The sequence below is a fragment of the Parasteatoda tepidariorum genome, chromosome 3, assembly GCF_982258835.1.
Source record: "Parasteatoda tepidariorum strain Cologne lab strain chromosome 3, Ptep-v5.0, whole genome shotgun sequence".
In the NCBI taxonomy this organism is placed as follows: Eukaryota; Metazoa; Arthropoda; class Arachnida; order Araneae; family Theridiidae; genus Parasteatoda; species Parasteatoda tepidariorum.
Window position 1 is genome coordinate 57,928,736 of NC_141757.1, and position 24,129 is coordinate 57,952,864.

The 24,129-nt window shown below is 25.8% G+C and overlaps 1 long non-coding RNA gene across 4 annotated transcripts in view; it reads left to right on the forward strand.

Moving 5' to 3' along the window:
- LOC147813821 (uncharacterized) overlaps positions 1 to 4,267 on the forward strand; it is a 579,591-nt gene extending 575,324 nt beyond the window's left edge. Inside the window, exons 2-4 of one of the 4 annotated variants that reach the window (XR_015432565.1) lie at positions 1,712 to 1,758; positions 2,310 to 2,349; positions 4,047 to 4,267. This is a non-coding gene — a long non-coding RNA (uncharacterized LOC147813821). Of the gene's footprint in view, positions 1 to 1,574; positions 1,687 to 1,711; positions 1,822 to 2,139; positions 2,212 to 2,309; positions 2,350 to 4,046 lie in introns of those variants that run through there. The other 3 variants (XR_015432566.1, XR_015432567.1, XR_015432568.1) reach the window with 3 other exon arrangements.
- The last annotated feature ends 19,862 nt before the right edge of the window (positions 4,268 to 24,129 follow it).

Consider the following 24,129-nt stretch of genomic DNA (forward strand, 5'->3'; position numbering starts at 1 on the left):
TTAAATGTTTCTGTGTCATAAACTCAACACTTTAGGTGGGTTAACTTTGGGACACTTAAAATCGGCTAAAACTTTATTCAAGCATATGGAAAATTTTTATTATATCAATCATAAAGATAAAATGTTTTAAATATCTTTACAAATTTTCAAGGAGAAAATCAAAATAAAAGCACTAATTTTTTTTTGTAGTTATGAGTAACTATCTAAACTACTTCTATTCTTATTATTAGTTCTATTAGCATTATGAATTATCATAAATTACATTGCCATTACGATTTCTGATACAGCCCGTTTTTAACTTAAACTGGTGCCTCTTCACTCTAATTGATATCTGCAAACCTCCACCCTAGCGTACAATTTTCTGAAATATTTAACGAGAACATTATATATTATTTTTCTTTTTTTTTTCTATTTTTCATCATTTTGAACATACTGATTCATTTATTGTAACATCTTTCACTGTTATTATGACGTCAGAAAAAAACATATTCATATCAATTTACTTTTAATGACATGATTACTGCTCTCATTATTGATCAATACGTAACAAAAATTGACATAAAGTTACCATCCAAAGTGCAGTACTATTGGTTATAATATAAAAAAATATATATAAACCAAAACAGTTTCAAGTTATGCATAAAATAAGTTCATTTTACCAGGAATCTAAATATATAAAGTTAGATAATCGATATTAATACCATAAATATATTGGTACTTCATTTGAGATTTGACAAAGCTCATAGCTGACAGCAAAGGAAACACAATCAAATGAGGAGTTTTGTAGTTTAACAAATATATAAGTTTAACTCAAAAGTTAACTTGTGTAGTTTAACTCATAAATTACACTGGGGAACAGTGCATAATTTATCAAAAGGCATAGGGCCCCTTATTGTTACAAATAATTTCTTTTTCCTTAAGAAATGTCTATTAGAACTATTGGTTAACAACAATTTTAATAAATATAAGTACAAATTCACTAGTATATCGTAATTTTCTCATAAATAATTTAAAGGCACTTCATAAATAAACAAGTACATTTTTTTCAAGTTATGACTAGGGGACCCCTGACAATTCTGTACCTTGAGCCCTCGCATTTTCAGATCATTTAGGAGCATTTTTTGTTGCATTTAAACAAATTCTTGATATTACCTGATTCGGGTTCAAGTCAGAAATTAGTTTTTCTCCTAAAGCTGCAGATTTTTTAATGACATTTTTAGTCTAGTTTTCATCGAAATGTACAAGTTTAAAAATGTTATATATTACAGGGGTTAAGTTAATGTTGTGAGAAACTTTAAGAGAGTTAAAGCACGTCATCAGGATAGTTGCATGGATGCACATGCCCGGAAACGTCATCGTACTCAGCTAGGGGCTCTTTCCTATTCCTGTTCAGAAGCACATGAAGAATCATTTCATAATAGGGAAGCAGCGCATGGCCACATTTCCGGACAGCACGATTCCAAATCCCAATGGTCCTCAGCCTATTGCCAGGGAATATTTGATTTTTCCCCTCATTCTCGGGAAAACGCTATTCTAAGCAATGACGTCAGAATTGATTTGTGCGTGCGCAACATGCCTTGTACTGTCCTGTGACACTGCCCTGCGTCTGCAAGGCTTTTCAACCGTTTTGTTTATTTTCATTTGAAACTGAGAGCGCGAAACGTCGTGGATTAATAATGCTGTGCAGTAAGTAATTTATCATTTTCTTTAAACTTCTGTTTGTGATTGCAACTGATAAAATCTTTAAACATTTAAAGAGTATTGAATTTTATTCCTTATTATAAATGTTACTCGTGTCTTGCAATAATACACTATTAAAAGGTTTGAATAATGCTGTGTTGTGACGTTTTTCTTTTATGTCCCCAAAACGTTAAGTTTTAAATTGCAATATGTAAATTGTTTTTTTTTAGACAACTTAATTTTGCTATTCACATCCATGTGTAAATTGTTAAGTTTATATTATGCTTCAGAAAAGAGATAATTATCAACTACTAACAGGAAGAGAAATTACTGTAGATATGGCACTAGTGTAGGCTACATGAAAAGTTTAAATTGCTTTTATACATTTTATTCTCATCATTACTTCTTATATGTATGAGAATTTCGTATAAAAAACACATTAGTTCAGCAGCTATAAAACCAGTTGTTTTGGTTCAGAACTATGATATCTAAACAGAAGACTGTTTTATTGTTAATATATCAGAATAGAATGTATATTATAACGAAATATATTTATTTAAAAGAGCATTATTATAAATTAGTATGCAATAATAAACATTAAATTTTTATTTATTTTTTTTACCTTTCAGATGCAGATGAAGAAGCGATGGTTGGTTTTAGTCATAAGAGGTAATTAAATTATAAGTTTTTTTTATTCATACTTAAAGTAATTATTGCTAATCCCAGAGCTTATAAAATAAAAGAATTTATTATTAAAAATATGTCATTAAGATATTTTATTTACTACGAGTTTTACATTTAGTTTAAATTAACACTCCTAATAAATTCTTTAAAGTAAAATTTTTATGATATATAATACAATATTTAATAATATATTTCTACCTTTTCCAACCTTACTAATTTATGTTATTTTAACATCTTTGGTACCAAGTAATATTTATCACCTCTTAATAATATTGTATTTAATAGTTATCATTGTTTATAATCATTTTTTAATTATTGTGATATTGATTATGATTTCAGTATTACTGGATGTATTGTTATGACTATGATCAAGATATTTATTTTATTCACCTAAGTGTATTAGTGTAGCTTATATCAACCATTTAAAGAAAATATGCCTTTCTTTATCTATTTGTTGGTGAACTTGGCTGCATGGTCTTGGCGATAAATAATTATTTTCAGATATCTGACATTTCATTATTTATACCTCTGATATTTCCATCAGGCATTCCTCGAACAGTTTAATATCTGTTGAATTAAGAAATTTTGTCTGTTAAGATTAAATTTCTGATCTTTTTTTTAAAGATAAGTTTATATTCCTTAATAAATATAAATCTGAAGCTATACATGTTCCTGTAAGAGTATATTATGTAAAAATCTGAATTTTGTAAAAAAAAATATAAATTAATTGAATATGAAAATGATTCTGGAGTGACGATGGAAGATAATTTTGTGGTTAATATTATATTTTATAAAAATATTATTAGTTGCAAAAAGCACTTTGAATTAAATGATAGATATCATGAAAGCATATGAACGAATAAAATGTATTAATGAAATGTGCATGCATATTGTTTGTTCATTATTGAAATAATTTCATTGTCTACTTTCAATTTCTTGATTAAATTTAATAAACATTTATGTATACCCATTTAAAAATCCTAAAATTATGTACTTACAATGTTAGGAAACAAGCAATAAAATTTTTTAATCCCTTTTCATGCAAAAACTATAAAGATTAAAGTATAATTAAGATATAAAGTGATAAGTTTTTTGATAAAAAGATATTGCAACGATTTAATTTATTAATCAACAATCATTTATTATTATCAAAGATTAATCTAGACGATCTGTGACTGTTTAATATGTGCTTTTACATTCCAACGATATATGATTTGACGATGCTTTGAGGAATTCCCTTTATTTATTATTTAAAACTGGCTTTGCATTTTCCAAAGAATCATTTCAGTTATTTTATAATGAATTTTTGTCTTAATAAGACAAAAGTGTAAAATATTCTCGCAATAATTTCTTTTATTAATTTCTTTGTGTATACAAGTATACATTTAGAATATTTCTGAACTCTATTTACACCTGAGGAAAATAGTTTTTTTTTTTTTCTTCTTTTTTCGACACTTTTGTTAATTTTATATATTTTTTATTATAGAAGAAAACTTAGATTTAGCAAACCCTGTTTCTCCCTGACGAATGATTGCCACAACTCCAACTTTTTTACTGTAGTTTTATTTAATACATAATTAGTAAAAGAAAATTAATTAAAATTCAGTTGCTTTTATGTTTTTATAATGATAGTATTTTTAAAATGTACTGTAATTTAAGTTTGTGTTTGATTTTTGTTTCAGGTTCTTGGAAAAAGTTTTGTAATATCTGAGATTTCTCAAAAGATGTATCCCCTGTAAATGATGAAGCGTGGTGTTTCCTGCTTAGATGTTTAAGACTTTAATTAGAATTTAGCTATTAAAATCCATACTGTCTCGCAACTTTAAACAGAAAAGATGAAAAATTTACTATGTCAAAGAAAATAAAATTGTAAACAAAAATAAAAGTTATTAATACTTGAAAATTTTTCCTATTTCATAATTTATATTTCAGTGTCATTATTCAAATTTGTATGTTTTAATTTTAAATATTTATGAACAAGTGTAATATTTCCGTTATTATATGCTTGAAGATTATTTTTTTCGTATTTAGCTTCTAGAATTTTGTTTCCTAGTGATGATTTACAAAAACTTGATAATGTGTAAATAAAAACTATGAAGCAAAGGGTACCCTTGGAAATATGAATGAAAATATTGTTCTAATATTTATGTCTGGAGTGCGATCTAAAGTTCAGTGATAATTTTACTTAAATCCCAATTTTTAAACTATTTAAACAAATCAAGAACACTGTTGATCATAAGTAGCATATCCAAGGGTTATTCAGTGAAAACAAAATGTATATATTTACTTAATGATAAAAAAGAAATGTTGACATCATATTAAGGATAAATTGTCTAAATCTGAAATTTCAATGAGCTCTCGAAAAATAAAAATTGTGATACATAACTTTTTTTAAGTTTTATTGATATTTCTTGCAAAATAAAATAAAAATTTGAATAAGATTTGATGAAAAAATTTTCGAGTAATAACATTTCAAAATCATATGTTGCAATGTTTATTTATTTTAGACAGTTACCTATGAAATTTTAGATTTTTAAAAGTTTAATATAGTCTAAGACTTCAATATTTAGTTCAAAATATTTTCAGATTTTAATTAAATAAATTATTACTAAGTATTAACATACTATAATTTTTTTTAGAGAATCACTTTATATAATTTTAAAGATGCAACATCAACATGTATTCAAAAACATTGACAGTAACACTTGACATATTTAAAGCTTGCATTTTCTACTCTGGCCTGACATGAATAAGAAACAAAAGTGGTTTAAAATATAAGTCTTCACATTTTATACTTCAAATCACTTTTGTTTCTTCTCCTTCAGCGCTTGAAATATGTACTGTTTTTTCCTATTTGTATGCTTTTTAATCCTGTAATACTGTATAGCTTGTTCCTAAGGATTATTTTAACCAAATGAATGATACGATTCACATATATTCATTTTGGAAAATTAACCGAAAGAGCTACATCAATTGACGAAAATGTGAACAATCGATTTAGATTAATTCAAAAAGCCTTAGTAAAATTCTGGTATGTCTACGATTTTTAAAAAAGAAACTATGGGAAACTGAAGTTACGATTCAGTAAGGCAGAATAAAAAAAGTTTGTTCATAAACTTAAACAATCACCTTACATTTCATCGATTATTTCCACTAGATATCGAACATTTCTTAATATTTTTCATCGAGCCATACTCAGATGAGATACACCAATTTTTCTTCGGGACCACTTACAATTGATATAAATCTCCTCAATATCCATAAATAAGATTATTATATAATTAAATATAGTGAAATGTTTGATGAACAATGTTAAACTTGTGCACATTTAATATCTAGACTTAATTTCAATATAGTTAAAGCTTGACAATTTGGATAGTTGGGCTAGGAAAATTGAAATAAAACATATAGAAGGATCATATAAAAGAAACATCTCCTTTTTTTGTTTTGTTAATTTAATGCCAAAATTTTCCGTGTTCTATATTACAAATTGGAAAAAAATACACCATTATTAATTTGTCAATAATAATTAAAGAGTCAATGTGCTTCCTTACAATGTTAAGATAGCATTAAAATAAACTAAAACATTAATATCAGTAAGGTTTAATTTTTCGTAGTAAACTTAATCTGTCAAATATTATTTTAAAAAATTCATTATCGCTGAAACATTCTTCCTCCTTGACTAAAAATATACAGATATTATATGCCTTTTAAGCAGAATTCTAGCCATAGTAGAAATATTAAGTGGAAATTTTAAAAAAATTATACAAGATAAAGTAATGAGGCAAACATTTTGCTATATACTGTTAAAATCATATTAAGTGAATTTGGATGCCTCAAAGAAGTATGTCAAAACAAAATCCACCTTATTAGTTTTTAAAACACTTATGTACCAGAGGAAAAAATGTTGCTATATAAAATATGGAGATTTCAAGGCTTTTAAGAAAATAATCCAAATTAAAATCTGATTTTTTTTATTATTAAATAAAACTGAATACAATCAAACAGATTCACTTGAACTTGCAATGTATTAGGCGAGTCTCAATGGGGGTCAGAACGAAAACCCCACGCAACAGCGTCGTTGCTGGATGCAACTCAATTCAACAAGTGTTGTTAAATCAGAATACAATGTTTTTACTGTTTGCCTAATGTTTAAATGCTTACAAAACTTTTATAGCAATTTCAAATGAGCATTATTAAAATAGAGTAGTTTTAAAAATAGTGCTGTGTGTTCAATGACTTTGACAGTCAAAGAAATTAGTTAAAGATTACTCTACTATATATGACAATTATTTTAACACTAAATTGTCAAAGACATCAATGAAAGTTTTTTATTATTTAGAAGTTATGATTAAATATAACATTGCACAAAATTTTAATGCATATTGTATGAAAATTATTTTACACAAAAATTTAATTTATCAAGGGCATTTTCATGAATACAAATTTCTTATATATATATATAAATAAATCGATTGTTTTAAAAATATACAAGTAACACAAATTTCAAAACATAAAAAATGAAAATTTCAGTCTAAAGTCCCTAAGTACAATAAACTAAATTTTATTATTGCTGCTCTTTTTTTAAAAAATTAAAACACGTAAAAGACTCGGATGTCTTAATAATAAGCCGTTGGTCTCGAGAGGTTACTCGGAAAATCAGTTTAAACTCTGCTTGATGATCATCACTAGCCTTAATCATTGTCGTAGTTGCACTGGTGATTTAACTGTAGATGATCTTAGTTAGTAGTACAATAGAGAGCTGTCTTCAAAAATGTAGCTGAAAATTAAAAAAAGAAGAAAAGTGAATGTTGACATTGAAGGCACAAAAGTAAAATATAAACCAGTAAAAAAAAATTTTTAAATTTAATAATTTGAATGAATCAGATACGACATGACCATACTGATCCGAACATAGGGGTATCTGATTGACTTATTATTTATTCAAACTTTAAATTACTTACAAGAATACCAATATTGCTTTAATTAAGAAATTTTATGTTTCATTAAATAGTTACTAGCTGTAAGAAAACAATTTAAAATAAATTATGATTTTTAAACAAATTAAATAATATTTTGTTAGAAATAATATTTTTCAAGAAAAGAATATTACTTATCAATCTTTGGAGGCAGAAAAATACTAATACCACAATATCTCTATATTGTGTACCCATTATCTGTAATGAAGTACCATAAGTAATTTGGTTACTCATTTACTGCACTCGATTGAAATATAAAAGTACCATAATTCTTTCAGGAATTAGAATTAAAATGATTTCGTTCATGAAATCTGTCCCTGGTATCCCTGCACCTCTGTATGCCATTGAAATGGATTGATTTAAAACCTAGTGTTAATAATGATATTTTAAAAACTAAAATACATGTTAACTAATTATTTAATCATTATTACATTATATCTTAAATGTGAAATATTTTGTACCAACAAAAGAAAATATTAAAGTAAATAATCTATGTTCTGGAGATTCTTTGTTTTTTTTCAACAATTATCCTTTGAAACAAATTTAAAATTATCAATTCCTATTCATTGTAAAAATGAAGGGTGTTTAAAAATTAAGATGTGCATGTTATAAGATGTTACATCATTATAAATGTTTTGTTTATTTACAAACTTCCCCTATAACTTTTTTTCAATTAAGATATTTATTAATAAAAGTTATTAAAAAGATTAAATTATTTATATCATTAACAGAATAGAAGAAAAGTTGGAAAGTCACATTCAATATTTTGTCAAGAAATTACAAAAATAGGTACTTTATTTACGTCGCACTAGAGCTGCATAATGACATGAATTATGCGTATGACTGTTAATGGAAGGATACTTAAAAACATAATTCAAATTCAATAAAACTTTATAAAATAATATAAATAAAAAATTTTATAAAACAATATAATGTTCGTTTTGGAACCAAAATTATAACTTCTAGGAAAATACATATTTTATAATGTTTAATAATTCACCATTCATAATCATATCTTTTTATTTACATATTGAACTTAAATTCTTTCAGCACAAAATAAATAACATGTTTCAAAGGAAAACACGTTTCTGGGTTAGGTTTTTAAAAGAAAAACATACAAAAATAGAAGAGTTATAACTTCATAGTTGGGGGAGCGATAAAAGAAACTATTGGTACTATTAAGAAAATAAAACTTACCTAGACATCACACTCTTTATTAAAATAATGTGATGATACTTCGACTAACGAAATTAGCTGATAATACTTTTTTGTTGGGTTTCATAAAAATCGCACTGTAATTTCATCAACCACCGGCATATTTCAATTCATAGGGGATATTATCATAACTACGGCAAGTTGGCGAAGAGTCGCCGAGGAAGGAAGATAACGTTTCTGGCGGAGGGAACCAGTTTTCCTCGAATCATGACGTTTACGCCTCTTCCTTCTCATTGGCTCAAATTCCCTGACTACTCCTTAGAACTTATCGGTTAAGATATATCAGTTATTAAGTAACCGGTTCCGATTTCTTGTTCTTAAATAACGTATACAAAATATTAGTTCTTGAATAACGTACGGTGTCAGTTCCTAAAGATAAAACACACGTTTTGCAAACGTCTTATCTAAAGTTATTAATCCTTTTATTCTTTTTTTTTTAAAAAAATCTGTTTGACTCAAAATTAATGAGATAACATTTGAATAATAATTTTAAAAAGTCTTATAATGCACCACAGTTTCTTTTCTTTGTTTCTGAAATATAATTCATATTTGATTTAAACATTTTATTCATTTTTCAATAGGATGAAGATTTAAATGAACTATGCATTTTTCAATACAAAATGCATTTAAGATGGATCTGAGGAAAACGTTTCTAAGAAAGCTTAGACATTTAAATGTTTTACTTTAACCTTATTTTTATTATTTTTTAATTAGGATGAAGATCTTATGGCAATTACCTTAAAAGTTTGCAATTTCAAATGTAACGAAATTTTATAATGTATTTTTATTGCAATACATTACTTATTGCTTTTATCGCTAAATTCAGCATTTCAGATGCGTAATTAGGACGAAAAGAATAGATTAAATTTTCTTATTCCAAATGCATAATAAAAATTCTTCACAATGAAATACATATTATTACACTAATAATGAACTATGATAGATTTGAGAAATGAGTTAGGGAAGCACTTTATACATTCAAAAAAAAATTTGCCTCACTTGTTTGCTTATTCAGATATATGATATTTTATTAAATCATTTTTCGTCAAATTAAACATTTTATCAGAAAAAGGTGATAATTTTCAATTGGAAATATATATAAGAAATTATTCACAAGGGAATCGATACTTTTACGCAAATAATAAATTAAAATAGATCTCAAGGAATAGACCTGAGAAAGCAATTAATGCATTTAAAGTGCTTTACTTTAACCTTATTATTTTATTCATTTGTTTGCAGTTTCAAAAGTTATAAAAGTTTTTAGAAAATATTTATATATATTTCATTATCATACGCAGTAACTTTACTTTAACATTGTTTTATTCAAATGCAATTTCAAAAGTGATAAAGTACAAGAACCAAGTCTTATTTCATAATTATACGACTAAAAAAGAGAGCAATTTCTTATAACATTACTAAATAAGATATTATATAATAGTATAAGAAAAAAAAGGAATGGTAGATTCAAAATAAATAATAAAAAAATCTTCACAGAAAAATCAATATTTTTACATAAAAAATAATTAATTGGGGAATATCCTAGTAAATGGATCTACAAAAGCAAATTATACATTTAAAATAATTTATCCTTAGAAGGCAACAGTGAACTATTTTGTTAATAAGAAATATATTTCAGATATTTTTGTATATAGTTTTAAAAACTTAAATAAATATGTATTATAAAATTAGTTACAGTGTCTTGACATAAGTCAATACAGTGTTTCTTTGTTTCTTCAGTTTGATTATACCAACCTGCACTTTAGTATATATAAAAGTAAAATATAATATACATTTTAGGGCTCTTAGAGAACTTTTGCTGCTTTTATTTGTTCTTTAGCATTTATGCTATTTTTAACCTAATTGATTTGTTTTATCCATCATGATTGTATCCATCTTAAAAAATATCTGTAGTTGATTTATAGAGAAAAGTACAATGTCAACTTTCATCATAATAAACAACACTTAAACTTGAAAAAAAGTTGTTCGCAAATATAATACTAGTTTCCATTGCATGTATTTCAATTATAAATTTGGAGTTTAATTTAAAAAAAACTATAACTTTAAACGCGATTAGAAGATTTTATTAAAATTTAAATCAAATCAGTAAAAAAAATATTTCATTTATCTATTTAATAAATTTTTTTTTTACTGAGAAATTGAAAATAAAAAACATTTCTGAGAGAACTCCAAACAAGTCAATACAATCAATGCATCAGAATACGACATCAGGTCAATGCTCTTCCCAGTCATAAAATTTTAAAATTAAATTCCAGCTTAGAGTTTAAGATTAGAACTAAAATCGAAAGATTTAATTAAAATTATTACTAAATATTGCAAAGAGAATTTTGTGTTTTAATATTTGTGTTACATGATCTTATAAAAGCACAAAACACATGATCTTATGAAAATTCTAACACATGATCTTATGAAAATTTGCAAAAAATTCCCCGAATCTTTTAATGAATATTTTCAATTCTGAAACTGTCGCAATATTTAAAATAAATAAATAAATAAAAATAAAAAAACGCATTGAGTCCTATGTTTCGTTTTAAATGTAACCAAGTCGCTAATATGGTAATTATCATTGTTCCTGACATATATAACAGTAATTATTACTATCTCAAATTTGTTTTTTTCATTTTCATAAGATCATGTGTTAGAGGCGACGAGTATCATGCGTTACACCACGTCCCGTAAAAACGAATGAGCTTTCTTTTCAATAATGTTAAAAATCATATTTTAAACATCTCGTAACATTAAAGATTTTTTAACAAAATAAAATAAATTAGTATCCCACTTTTGTGAGACATATTCCAATAATCAAAAACTTCAAACAATAATATTTAATGACATATTAATCTTTTCTTTAAGAGACGAGTTTCATAAGAAACATTTCATTCACTTGTGTAACTTCTTTTAAATTCCTCTTGACCTTACATTTCTTTAAAGGAAATTTTAAGATGTTTTTTTCGTTAAAATAAATAAATAAATAAAATCTTCATAGTCAGCCGCTATTTTATAATAGAGAGGGGGGAGAAGCAGTTTTTTTTCCCATTTTTAGACAATGACAAAGGAGAGAGGAAGGTAAGTTTATTTATTTTTATAAAGCATTTTTTATTTACCCATTTCTTAGACAGATATTTGTTTATTATGATATTAAATATGTATTTAAGATTTCTATTCCCTGATGTATTTTTAACGTAACTTTTCCTTTTCTGCATTTTTAGAAATCTTATATTGGGTAAAATAATGTGTTAAAATGATTTTTCCATATTCGAAGCTATGAAGTTCAATGAGTTCGAATTTATTATTATTTTATTACATAGAAGCAAACTGAAAATTGCTTGAACAGTATCTGATGTATCAAAGGCTCTAGGATGAAAATTACGTCTGACGATTCGTATGCATTGCGTATCCACTGTAGTTATAATTTATTATATTACACGTAATAAGCTTTCCAAAAAGAGTGGACAAAAAAATCTGAGAAAATTGTGCAGTACTTTCCCTAAAACCAGGCAAATTTTAATTCAAAAAGAGAAGTCCGAATATATTCATTAAAAAAGATATCAATACAAGAATGAGTCTTTTTATTTAGTATTTATGGCTCAACGTCTTTATCAATAACACTGTTAGAAATGTTTTGTTATTCGTCTCAAGCTACAAAGTCAAAAATCTGAAGGAATGTTTAGTAAGAAAAAAGAGTATGATTTTGCGTTTTAAATCGTGTATTAAATTATTTGCACCTGCAGTGATTAAATTGCATATCTTACATGTGCCTCTCAAAACACGGAAACTGCATCTTAGTACGAGTAATATTTTGTCCTACTAGTTTTTATTAATGAAATATATCTTTGCTGTTATAAACTATCAATTAAAATGAACAATGATGTGTTAATAAACATTAAAAATATATGGATAAGCTATCTTATTAAATCTACAATACAGTAAGTAAAAATCCAATTTAATATATATAAAAAAATTATTTAATATCTATGTATCGGGAAATTAAGCTTGTTTTTCTCTTGTTTTAATCTAGCCATACAGCGTTATTGTAAGTTCCAAAAATCACAATCATATGTGATGCCTTCAACTAGCAAGCAACATTATTTATAACAGAAGATTTTCGATTGCAACAGCTAAGAATACAAAAGAGGATCAATTTCTTGATTTCAGAGTTGTAAGAAAATGTAGCTGCACCACAACTAATAGCTAATATTCTACAGAATTTCTTAACTTCTTATTTGAAATATTCTCGAGCAGCATGACAAATAAAAAATTTTGTTTTATTCCACTTACGAGTAGTGTCTTATTTTCCACCCCTATTCTTATTATCAGGGGTAATTGTGAGCCCAATTAAAAAATCCTGAAAATTTCCTGAGTAAAATCATTAATGACGCATTTCAAAAAATTAATATCTTTATAAATTTAAATCATTGATATTTTCACAACGTGAAAGTCAACATAAATTATATGCAGCATAATTTAAATTAATAATTATGTATTTAGTTTACTTTTATCTCTAATCACATTTATTATTCTACCAGAAAAAATATTTACAAATGAAAGAGATGCCAAGAATAAATTCTAGTTCTAATATTTTTAAATAAAATATACAAGAATTTTTATACATAAATGTGATCGATGATTTCTGTAAACTTCTGGACTGTGGATTTCCTGATCGCAAATAGCGAAACATCTGGAAACCCGGATTTTTTCCGGAGCACATTCATCTCTGTATTATTTTCAATTTAAAAATAGAAAGAGAGAGAGGGAGGGGGGTTTACTTTAAATAGTTTGTAAAGAGAGGCTTGAACTAAGCAAAGTATAATAAACAATAAGAGAAATTATGCTATGTTTACAAATATTTCGAATAGTCGAAAATTGTATTTTTTATTATTAAATAAAATGCAACTTGCAATTTATTTAAATCAGTAATTTTGACATGAAACTCAGGTTATATATCTTAATGATTATAATTTAGCTCATCTCATTTGTAATCTTATATAACAATTATAAATTTAATTTTTAACAATCTACATCGAACTTTTAGTTATCTATTATCAACCAACAACCATAAATTCCAAGGTCAGGGCTTTATTGCTAACATCCGCTGTAGCACTTTCGTCATGGTGCAGGGATTAGGTTCGCAAGTACCATATGATTAATGGATGGGAGGTATTCTTTGTGTGTTCATTGATAAGATTTGGTTTTGAAATAGTCAAATACTATATAAATATAATACACCATTTCTCACAATATATTTAATAATTCCTTTAAAATGTCCATTATAAATGGCAAAATTTCCTGTAATTTAGATAGCTTTAGCAAATTTCTTTTTCTCCATAAATGCTTATAAAAAGTAATGCTTGCATTAAGCTTTCATTTTTATTTAAAAATTCTATCATAAATTTTTTATTTGAAACTTTCTTCATAACCACTTATCATCCCACTAAAAATTAAGCATGCCTAATAATATTGCGATCCAGTTGCAGACAATAGATTCAGACTAAAGGCATTTGATTTATATGCAAGCATAAGTAACTTGAAATGTTAATATTAGACAGTTATATGGGTGATTCTTTGGAAACATGACAATTGGAAGAAAAAAAATTTCAAATTTAAAATCTTCAAAATAATCATTTTTTTTGTTCATTTATTTAGTTGCATTTATTAATATCTTATAGACCGCAGAGTAGTTTATTGAAATTTGTTCAAGGAAAAATATTTAATTGGTGTAAACAATTAAATCTTCAAATAGAGCAAAATTAGTTGCAAAAATTTAAAAAAAAAGCTTTTTTTAAAGTTTATAAATACAAAAATCAAATAAGAGCTAGGTCGTAGAGAGAATTTGTAATCTGACTCAACTAAATAAAATAAACTAAATAACCTTTTCCTAACTTTTCAATAAATTCTGCATTCAAAATAATCATGTCTATAAATCGGAATTGTAAAAAAATTAGCCCAACTCCGATTATGAAAATGATTTAGAGGAATGTTTATAATCATGAGGATAGAAATATTACTTTTATTAATCTTACTACAATCGTTTAAATTATTACTTATTACAAAATTAATTTATAATCTTTAAACGTTTTTGAGCCTTTTTTTTTACTAAAATATTAAAAAAGCACACATAAAGCTATTGAGACTGAGGGACAATCTAGCTATTGATTTCCTGGAAACAGCAAAACGTTATGATTAAATGAAAATAAATAATATTAATTGTGAAAATATAAATCACCTTTGAGATAAAAAAAAAGGGGGTGAGGGAACTTAAATGTTTCTGTTACTTTTATTATTCTTTGTAATTCATTCTATTTTCACTTTCAAGGCGATCTTTCAAAACTATTTCGTATTTATACAAACTTTAATTCCTGATTTTGATTATTTTAAAATTAATATTGTCTATGGAGCTGTAATTATTTCTAAAAGCATAAATACATTACAAATAATAAAGTTAAACGAATATCTTTTAGATTGATAGATTCATATCATTGACGCATAATTAAAAATATTTTTTTTTGTAAAATTACTTACTTTTTAAATAATTACATCCTAATACACTTTTATGATTAAAAATGTATTTATAATTATGATTTCATGTCAATCCATGTTAACATTTCACCAATTTTTATAGCAAATAATACATATTTATAAATTATTTAATTAAATATTTAACAAATAAGGTATCCTTCAGCTCATAAAATTCCTAAGTCAAATTTATTAAGCTAAGTTCTAAAGGTAAAAAATATAAATTTAATGTATCATGCTTATTTTCCTTCAATATTTATTACAGAATCAGCTTGGGTTAAGACATTTATTTGTTATGCGTGACTGTGCATTAATATTTTTTACAAATGCATGTCTTGAATCTAAGATTAAATGAAAATTCCAATATATTATAGGTCGGTGATTGGCTTTCTGAAAAATTTGGAGTCGAAAATTTCAACTACCAACTCTACAACTATGGTTCGAAAAATATGAAAAACTGTTTTAAAGATAAACTAAATATATAAAACGATTAATTGTAAAAAAATGTATTAAAAATTCCTACATGGGTTTTTTAAATTTATTTTTGGAGAAAGCATAAATTATTAATAGAATAAACTTTATATTGAGAAGAAAGAAGAGTTAAAATATCTAAAAAATATAATTGATAAAAAAATTGACTTTTTTATACTAAGAAATTTATTTGTAGTATACTCTATTAAGACGGTTAACTGTAATTAGCATTTTTTCCCAATTTTTTTTATTATTAAAATCTTTCGCACACTTATCTCTCACTTCCTTTATGTTAGTCAATAACTATTTTAAAGTTGCTTAAAGTTAAAAAATTAAAAAGTTGAAAAAAACGCATGAAATTTTATCTTACTTGCTGCAGGGTTCCCACGATCTGGAAAATTTTTCAAAGTGGTCGCAAATGTGAGATAAAACTAGATATTTTAAGCAGTTAAAAATATTTAATTTAAAGGAAATATATATTGGAAAAAATAACTCAAGAATCGAGTTTACGAGTGAAAGATAAATTTAAGCATTTTTCAGTAGTCTTGAAAAATTTTAGCTATCACTCATTCATTATTTCCAGTTTTTTTTTTTTTTTTTTTTTTTTTTTTTTTTTTAAGAGTTTCATTTAATATAAAATTTAATAATAATCATTTAATAGAAAATTCTTAGTTGTATGGTGGAAATAATAATAATAAAAATAAGGTTGAAAAAATATAAATAATAGAAGAAATAATAATAAAAGAAATAAGGCTTTTCATACCTTCAAAATTTGACGTAAATCAGGCACTTATGCACCAGTAATAAAGTCGGACATTCGTTGATCATGAAATATCGATGCATTTCACTCAATGAGATAGATATGAATAACTCTGTATCAATTTGCCCTTTACAACACTATTCTTAATATGCTTGCAATAAATTTTACTTATAAAGTTTTTTTTTCTTCAAAAACCGTACTTTAAATTACTTTCAGATAGAAAAATTTAAATAAGAGAAGTTATTTAAAAAAATATAACACAATGAAAAACTTTTAAAAAAATACCATAAAGCTTCAAATTTAAACTACTGAGTTCCACACAAAATTTTCTCCACCCTCATCCAAAGAATTCGAAATTCCACATTTTTTATTAGATTTTACAGTAATTACAATTCATTTTATGTAACATAAATGCGAGTGAGTACAATGTGGAATATTTTTAACTAAAGAAAATTTTGCAGATACTAGACTTAATAGTTTTTTTTTTCTAGACTTAATAGTCTTTATAGACTTAAAATAATTTTTTTTCCATATTTTTTCGTTTTAAAAATTTTCTTATTTGGTTTTTTCAGCAGTCAACTTATACACCTGACATACCAAAAATTACAAGTGCGCAATCAAAAATATAGCGGATCGACTTATATAACTGGTATATACAATATACAGAATATTATATTTTTACAATTGGGTAAATTATGTTATAAATCTTCATTGTAGTCATTAAACTTATGGTTATAAAAATAACACTTGCTAAGATTAATTTAAATCATAAATGTATAGTTTAATATCATAAGCACAGAAGTTTCGAAATAGGCTATCTTACAGAGCGTGTAGATACGTTGATCAAAAAATGACGTTAATAAAGTGTGACAAAATAAAGATTACAAGTGAAGCAGGATGTAATGAATGCTATTCGGGGGTAATTGTGAGCCCAAGTCAAAATTCCAAAAAATGTCGTGAGTTTAAAAAAGAAAACAAAAAAAGAAAAAAAAAGAAAAAGCGTAAATTGAAACAAATGTAAACAAGGTTTTTTTTTCCTTTCTCTCAACATTTCTGAGTTTACTTTTATATTTAAAATTTTTATTTATATTTAAGAGTTATATTTAAAATTTTACACATACCTATACCATTTACACTTACCTATGATAACCATGAGAAGTAATTAAAATTTACAAATATGTTTTTCTGGAGTTTATGATTGTAACAACTATTTACTGATAAAAAATGAATATTTATCATGAATATAAGCTTATAAAGTATCTCTCTGCCTCTCCCTTACAAACAAATGAAAAAAAACTGTGTTTTTAAGTTCCACCTTTGAAAATTTGATTTCCGGAAACTTCTGTGATCAATGATTTTTTGAAATGTCTAGACCAGTGATTCTCAACCTTTCTTTTGTGGCGGCACAATTTTAACGATTTCGAAATTTGCCGGCACACAATAAAAAAAAAATTAGTTTAAAAGTTGTTTACTTACCTATAATACACTGTGTTAAATAGTTAGTGATAATAATTTTGAATGTGAAATAAAATAATATGTACAACAAAAGCACGTTTATTAAGAGATAATTATTTCTTTCGACTAATTTTGTATTAGTTGGTAACAGTTATTTATTTTTTTGCTAGTTATTAATTGTTAACTTGTTTTCTATAGTTATTAACTGTTAGTTTTTCTACATTGCTATTTTTGTGTGATTTCTTGTTAACTAGTTTTTTTGCTAATTAATTGTTAGCATGTTTTTTTGTTAGTTATCCTTTGCTAATTCACTTTTATAAACTATTAATTGCATAGCTTACTTTAATGATTAGCTTTTATTTCCGTTTGAAAGTCATATTTAGTTTTCTTTCTTTTGTTAATTAATAATTTTAATGGTCATTAAATTTTCTACTTATTTCAACATTTTTTGAAATTGCCATAGACAATTTAAATTTAAATGCTTCCTTCTTATTTTAACTTATTTTGAGATTGTCAGAGACAAGACAATCGATGACAAAGATTTTCACGCTGTTAAAGCCCGGAAAAATTGTAAAAGTATATATATATATATATATATATATATATATATATATATATATATATATATATATATATATATATATATATATATATATATATATATATATATATATATATATATATATTTATATATATATATATATATATTTATATATATATATATATATATTTATATATATATATATATATATATATATATATATATATATATATATATATATATATATATATATGATATTATACATAATATACACTTTTCTTTAATTTAAACTTTACTCGTAATAAAAAAAGCATTTTAATTTTTATTGTATCATTTCTAATATTTGGCGACACATTTTAAAAATTTGGCGGCACAGTGGTTGAGAATCACTGGTCTAGACCTTCGATCTCCGGAAACTTCCGGAGATCGAAGATCACTCTGTTAGCGAAAAATCCGGATTTTTTTCCGGAGCACAATCAGCCCTGACTATTTAAATATTTTTATCTAAGAAAATCAACTTCTGGAGTCGACTTGCTAAGAAAAGAATTATTTACTGATTTGATAATAATAAAAAACACGGTATTTTGATCTGTTCCGCAAATAACCAAACAATTTGTCGATTCGGGAAAATCTATTCAGCTTCAGTATTTTTCATTTTGGAAAAGCTATGAGTTTTGGAATTATTGGCTACATCTGAAGTTTAAGCACATCATAAATAAATGCTAATAATTAGGCTAATAATATGATAAGAATTTTGTAGTTAAAACTAACGCGTATTCGTGGGAGAAGAGAAAAACCGTCCATTGTTAGCCTGACGGTAAGGGAACTCAATCGGAGAGAAATTGAACATATTGCATCGTTACCAATAGATAATTTTATTCCGTTATGCTTCAGTTTTATGTAAGCACGAATAATAAAATTTCCCGAGATAAGTTCATTATGTCAAAGATTAATTTTTTTTAATATTATTTTATGGATGTGTCCTTCTTCTCAATCTTAATGTAACTTTCTGTATTATTGATTTTATTATTTGAATTCTTCAAAATAGAAAATTCGAAAGACTTCAATCTTCAAAGAACGACAACCAGAAAATAAATAATTCAAATGCGAAAAACAAGAAGATTTTCACCGACATCAGAATTTTTCAATTTAAATTGTGGGATTGATGAGAAAAATTTAGAGGAATCGTATTTCACCACTCTTAATGACTTTTTATCATTTATTTCTTTTATACTACATGTATAAAAGTAACAATTTAAAATTTCTTAAACTAAGAAACCTTATTCGAAAGTGAATATAAAAAAGAAATTTTTTTAATTTTATTTTTCAGTTTCAGTTAATATGTAATAAAAATGGGTTAACGTCCACTGCAGATTGGTAAGCAACTATATCAATCGTCAACGACGATTAAGTGCACTATTTCCATCCTTTTTGATAAAAACCTTTAAGATCGTAATCAGCTATATGGAATTAATAAATGAGAAGTCATAGAAGGGGAGAGGCGAATTCGTGAAAGCAGGACTTTAAAACTAGTTCATTATATGAACCTTATTGACCCTGCCCAATATTTATTTCTGAGATCAATTTTTGAACTCAGAAATAAATATTAGGTTGGAAATAAATATTAACCCTCAGAAATAAATATTAACCCTTTTCTGTTGACACTAGATAAAACTTCTTTTTAATAATTAATTGAAGACTATAAGTGTTATTTATAGCATTCGAAACAGAAGTTAATACCGAGAAATTATTTGAGCAAAAAATATGTTGAAATGTTAATTATTAGGAGTTCAATAATTTTTAAACTATTTAGTGCCTCTGAAAATTAGTTCGTGGATATCAATGCATTAAATGTTTACATAAGGCGTTTTAAATTGTTACATGCGTAAAATTATTACATTTACAAAATCGGAGTTCCGTCGAAAAAAGTTGGATCATACAGGGTTTCATAATCGAAAAAAATTTGGGAATCGCTGTCGTAATACATACTTTTTTACTTGATTGAATGCTCTTATTCTAAAAAAATGTAATTTATTTTGAATTTTATTCACCCTAATTATTAATGGAAGTTACTATTACGAAATAATTTAAGTTATAAAAAATTTAGTTTATAAGGAATATTTTTTCAGTCATGAAATCATAACTTCAGTATTGCAATGGTAATAAATTTCCTTTCCTCAAAGTCCCATTGAAGGCGGCGTGATAATTTCACGGTCCTTTCTGGAAGATGAACTTTGACCTAGATGAATTTTTTCCCCACAGCAGCTGTGGGAGGAATGCCTTCTAAGAAAAAGATCATGTGATGCTTTGGCAAGTTTCCCGCCTAACACGCCAAAACTAACGTTTTGATTGGTTCGATAGAAAAGCGCGCACTTCTGTCTTTCAATATGGCTGAGTGGAAAGTTTTGCAAACTGTTACTTTTGTAAGAGTTTTTATTTGAATTAATAATTTATTAAAATTGTCTAATTTGTAATAAATATAATTTTATTTCTTAATTTCAAACTGCTTTTTTTTGTTAATTTAAGATTTGTTAATTAAGATTTGTTAATTTAAGATTATTAAAAAGTTGCTGTTTATTTTCCCCCTTCTCTTTCGATTCGATGTTTATTCGTAAATGAAGTAAGTTTTTTTCCCTGTATTTTAAAAATTTTATAGTGTATAATTTAGACGTAATGCATCTTTATTTTTTACTAATTATTGTTTTTTTTTAAAAAGTAAATATAAATTTAAAGTTAGTATGATTTTGCTTAAAATTTATGTTTAAAAAAAAACACCATTTACTTTGCTTAATTTGTTTAAATAAGATCTAAATTGTATAGAGTATTATAATGTTTAAATACTGGAAGAAAAAGTATTATGTATTCAGTTTTAATATAATAATTATTTTGTTTAGAAATCGATAACCATAAATTGAAGTTTAATTAGAAATTTCTCCGAGAAAGTTTAATTCAATTAGTTATTTAAAGAAAAAAATAGTTTTGTTTCATTGAAAACGTTACCTTAAAAGCATAGTATTTAATATGCAATAAATATAAAAATTATTACGTTTGCCAAACTTTCCATTTCGAATTAACAGTTAAAACTTAACAATTTTAAAATGGATTAGCCTACTTGAATAGAGTTTCCATAAGTAAGTGTTTATTTATGTTTATCTTTGATTTTCTACTTCGTTATCCTTGTTTCTTTAAAACCCAGATTTTTCACTCTTGAACTATGTTTACATTTTGCATGCGATTTTTTTTCTATCTTCTGTACCTGTTATTTCAATTTCCTCCCCGTTCCTGATATCACGACGGTAACACCGTTCTTTTTTGGTCCTCTCCTCTTAGAGAGCGCCTTTTCTTTCCCCCATCTTCCCCCTTTCCGTCGTGATGTCATGATCGGGTTTCTCTTTTTCCTCCTTCACCTTGGCGACCTATCCAAATAGGTCGCCAAAAAATTGGCGGCACTTGGCCTTGCCGTAGTTATGATAATCATCCCAATTCATATCAGCAGCATTGTTAGATTTTTCAGAAGGGGCACATGCGCATAAACCAATTTTGTTTTTGACGTCATTGCGTAAATCGTTTTCCCGAGAATGAGGGGAAAAATCAAATATTCCCTGGCAATAGGCTGAGGACCATTGGGATTTGGAATCGTGCTTCCGGACATGGTTTCCATGCAAATTTAATCCTGATGATGTGCTGTAACTCCCCTAGAAGTTTCGCGCAACATTCACGCAAACTCCTGTTGTATATAACGTTTTTAGACTTGTACATTTCAACAAAAAATATACTAAAAATGTCATTTAAAAAAGTCTGTAACTTGGAGTGAGAAACTGATTGCAGATTTGAAATCAGCGATGCAAAAATATCTAAGATCTGTTAAAAAATCTCTTACAACAAAAAAAGTTGTCTCCCTGTGTTCAATGACCACTGTTTGACAACCTAGTACTGCCCCTGAGAATGACACAGAAAAATTTTATTTTTACTATGGCTGGAAACTATTCAACTCCTGAAAACGCGAGTGTCCTTATGTAATCTCACCTTTAATAGTTCCATCTTGTTGCAATAATTGAAAAAAATGGTGGGATATAAAATAATATTTACGCTTACATCATGAAACAAAACATAAAAAATTAATACTTGAATCACAAAAAGGGACACTGCAAGATGTTTTAAAATATTGAAAAATACACGTGCCATCCATGTAATATGTTAATTACTTTGAGTAAATGAAGTGATGTAAGTGAAGGGAAAAAAATACCGCTGCATTTTTTTTAATATTATTTTAGCTGTTGACTGCATCTTTCTCATTAGGTCACTTTTTCATTAAAGTTTTTAAAAAAATTATTTTAAACTTTTTTTTACCTCATTTTAGGAAAACTTATTTTCACTTACATTTCAAAAGAAAAGTTAAAGGTACCACCATTTAATTGTTGCAAGATTAATTTCAAATAATAGACTTAAATAATAGATATATTATTGCATATTATCTATCAAAAATCATAAAACAAAATTACGAAAAGGAACATAAATTTTTTAAACTGCATTTTAATAGTTTAAACTAATATATTTTAATATATTGTTGCTTGTAACAATGTAGGATGATATAATCTATCTTGTTCTAACAATTGTTTAGTCGTTGTTTTTATTTAAATATTACTTTATCGCGCTTATGTTTTAAGTTGAAATTTGAAAACCTTTTTTGATGGAAATTATATAACAGAAAATTGTAATGGCATAAAACCGTTTTAATTGTTGTCTGTTTTTTTTTTTTTCAGAAAATTATATATTAGGAGATATTTTTTTAAATTTAAAATACAGTTGAACGCTATTAAATAAATTTATTTACGTATCTCTTATTTTACAGTTTTTTTATTCCGATCTAATATTGGTAAGAGAGGTAATTGTATTATTTTATTAAACGATATTACAATAACTGCTATACTTTTTTATTTGTAACTCAGTGTTATATTTTCATTAAAATACAAAGCAAGATTCATGAAAACACGACTGTTCTGTTCCAGATCAACAAATACGGTTTTTAACTGTTTTTCTTTTATTCTGATCTATTTTTTATAAGAGGTAATTATATTATTATAAAGAAAAGATATTAAATTAACTGTTATACTTTTCTTATTTTTGAGTCAGTGTTATATTTTCATTAAAATTTAAAGCAAGATTCAAGGAAACATGACTTATTTTGATCTACTTTGGATAAGAGAGATAATCAAGGTCGCTGACAGAATAATATAAAAGGGGGTGCAACCCTCTAGCAAACTACCTCCCCCCCCCAAAAAAAAAAAAAAATTTTAAATATTCTGTTATTATATTTTGTTTTGTTATTACATATGATTTCATCTGTTAATTTTTTTCAAGATACATTTCCTCGTTGTTAATTAGATATTTTTAAAAAAAGGACAAATTTCTTGTACTTACAAATTTTGCCACGAGAAACTGTGCTCATGGCGTTGGCATAGCTACTGACTTTGAAACACAAATAACTACAAACAGTAGTTTCGTATGCTAACGTGTTTGTGCACGCTTAACATTGTTATTTATTGTAATAATGAAGTTTTACAGTTGTGAGAAGTCAGTTTGTGTTACAATTGTTAAACTAAATAACTAATAGAAAATATAATATTATTTATATTTCATTAAATGAAATTTAAAAATATAGCTAAGATATCTGCCAAGTTTGTGCATAAGAAAAGAATCAAAGATGACTCAGAATTCATTGAAAAAGTTATAAACAGATTCGGACAGCAAACAAGACGATTACAATTCTTATTTGATTAAACAATTTTTTATTTGTTACGCATCAATAATTA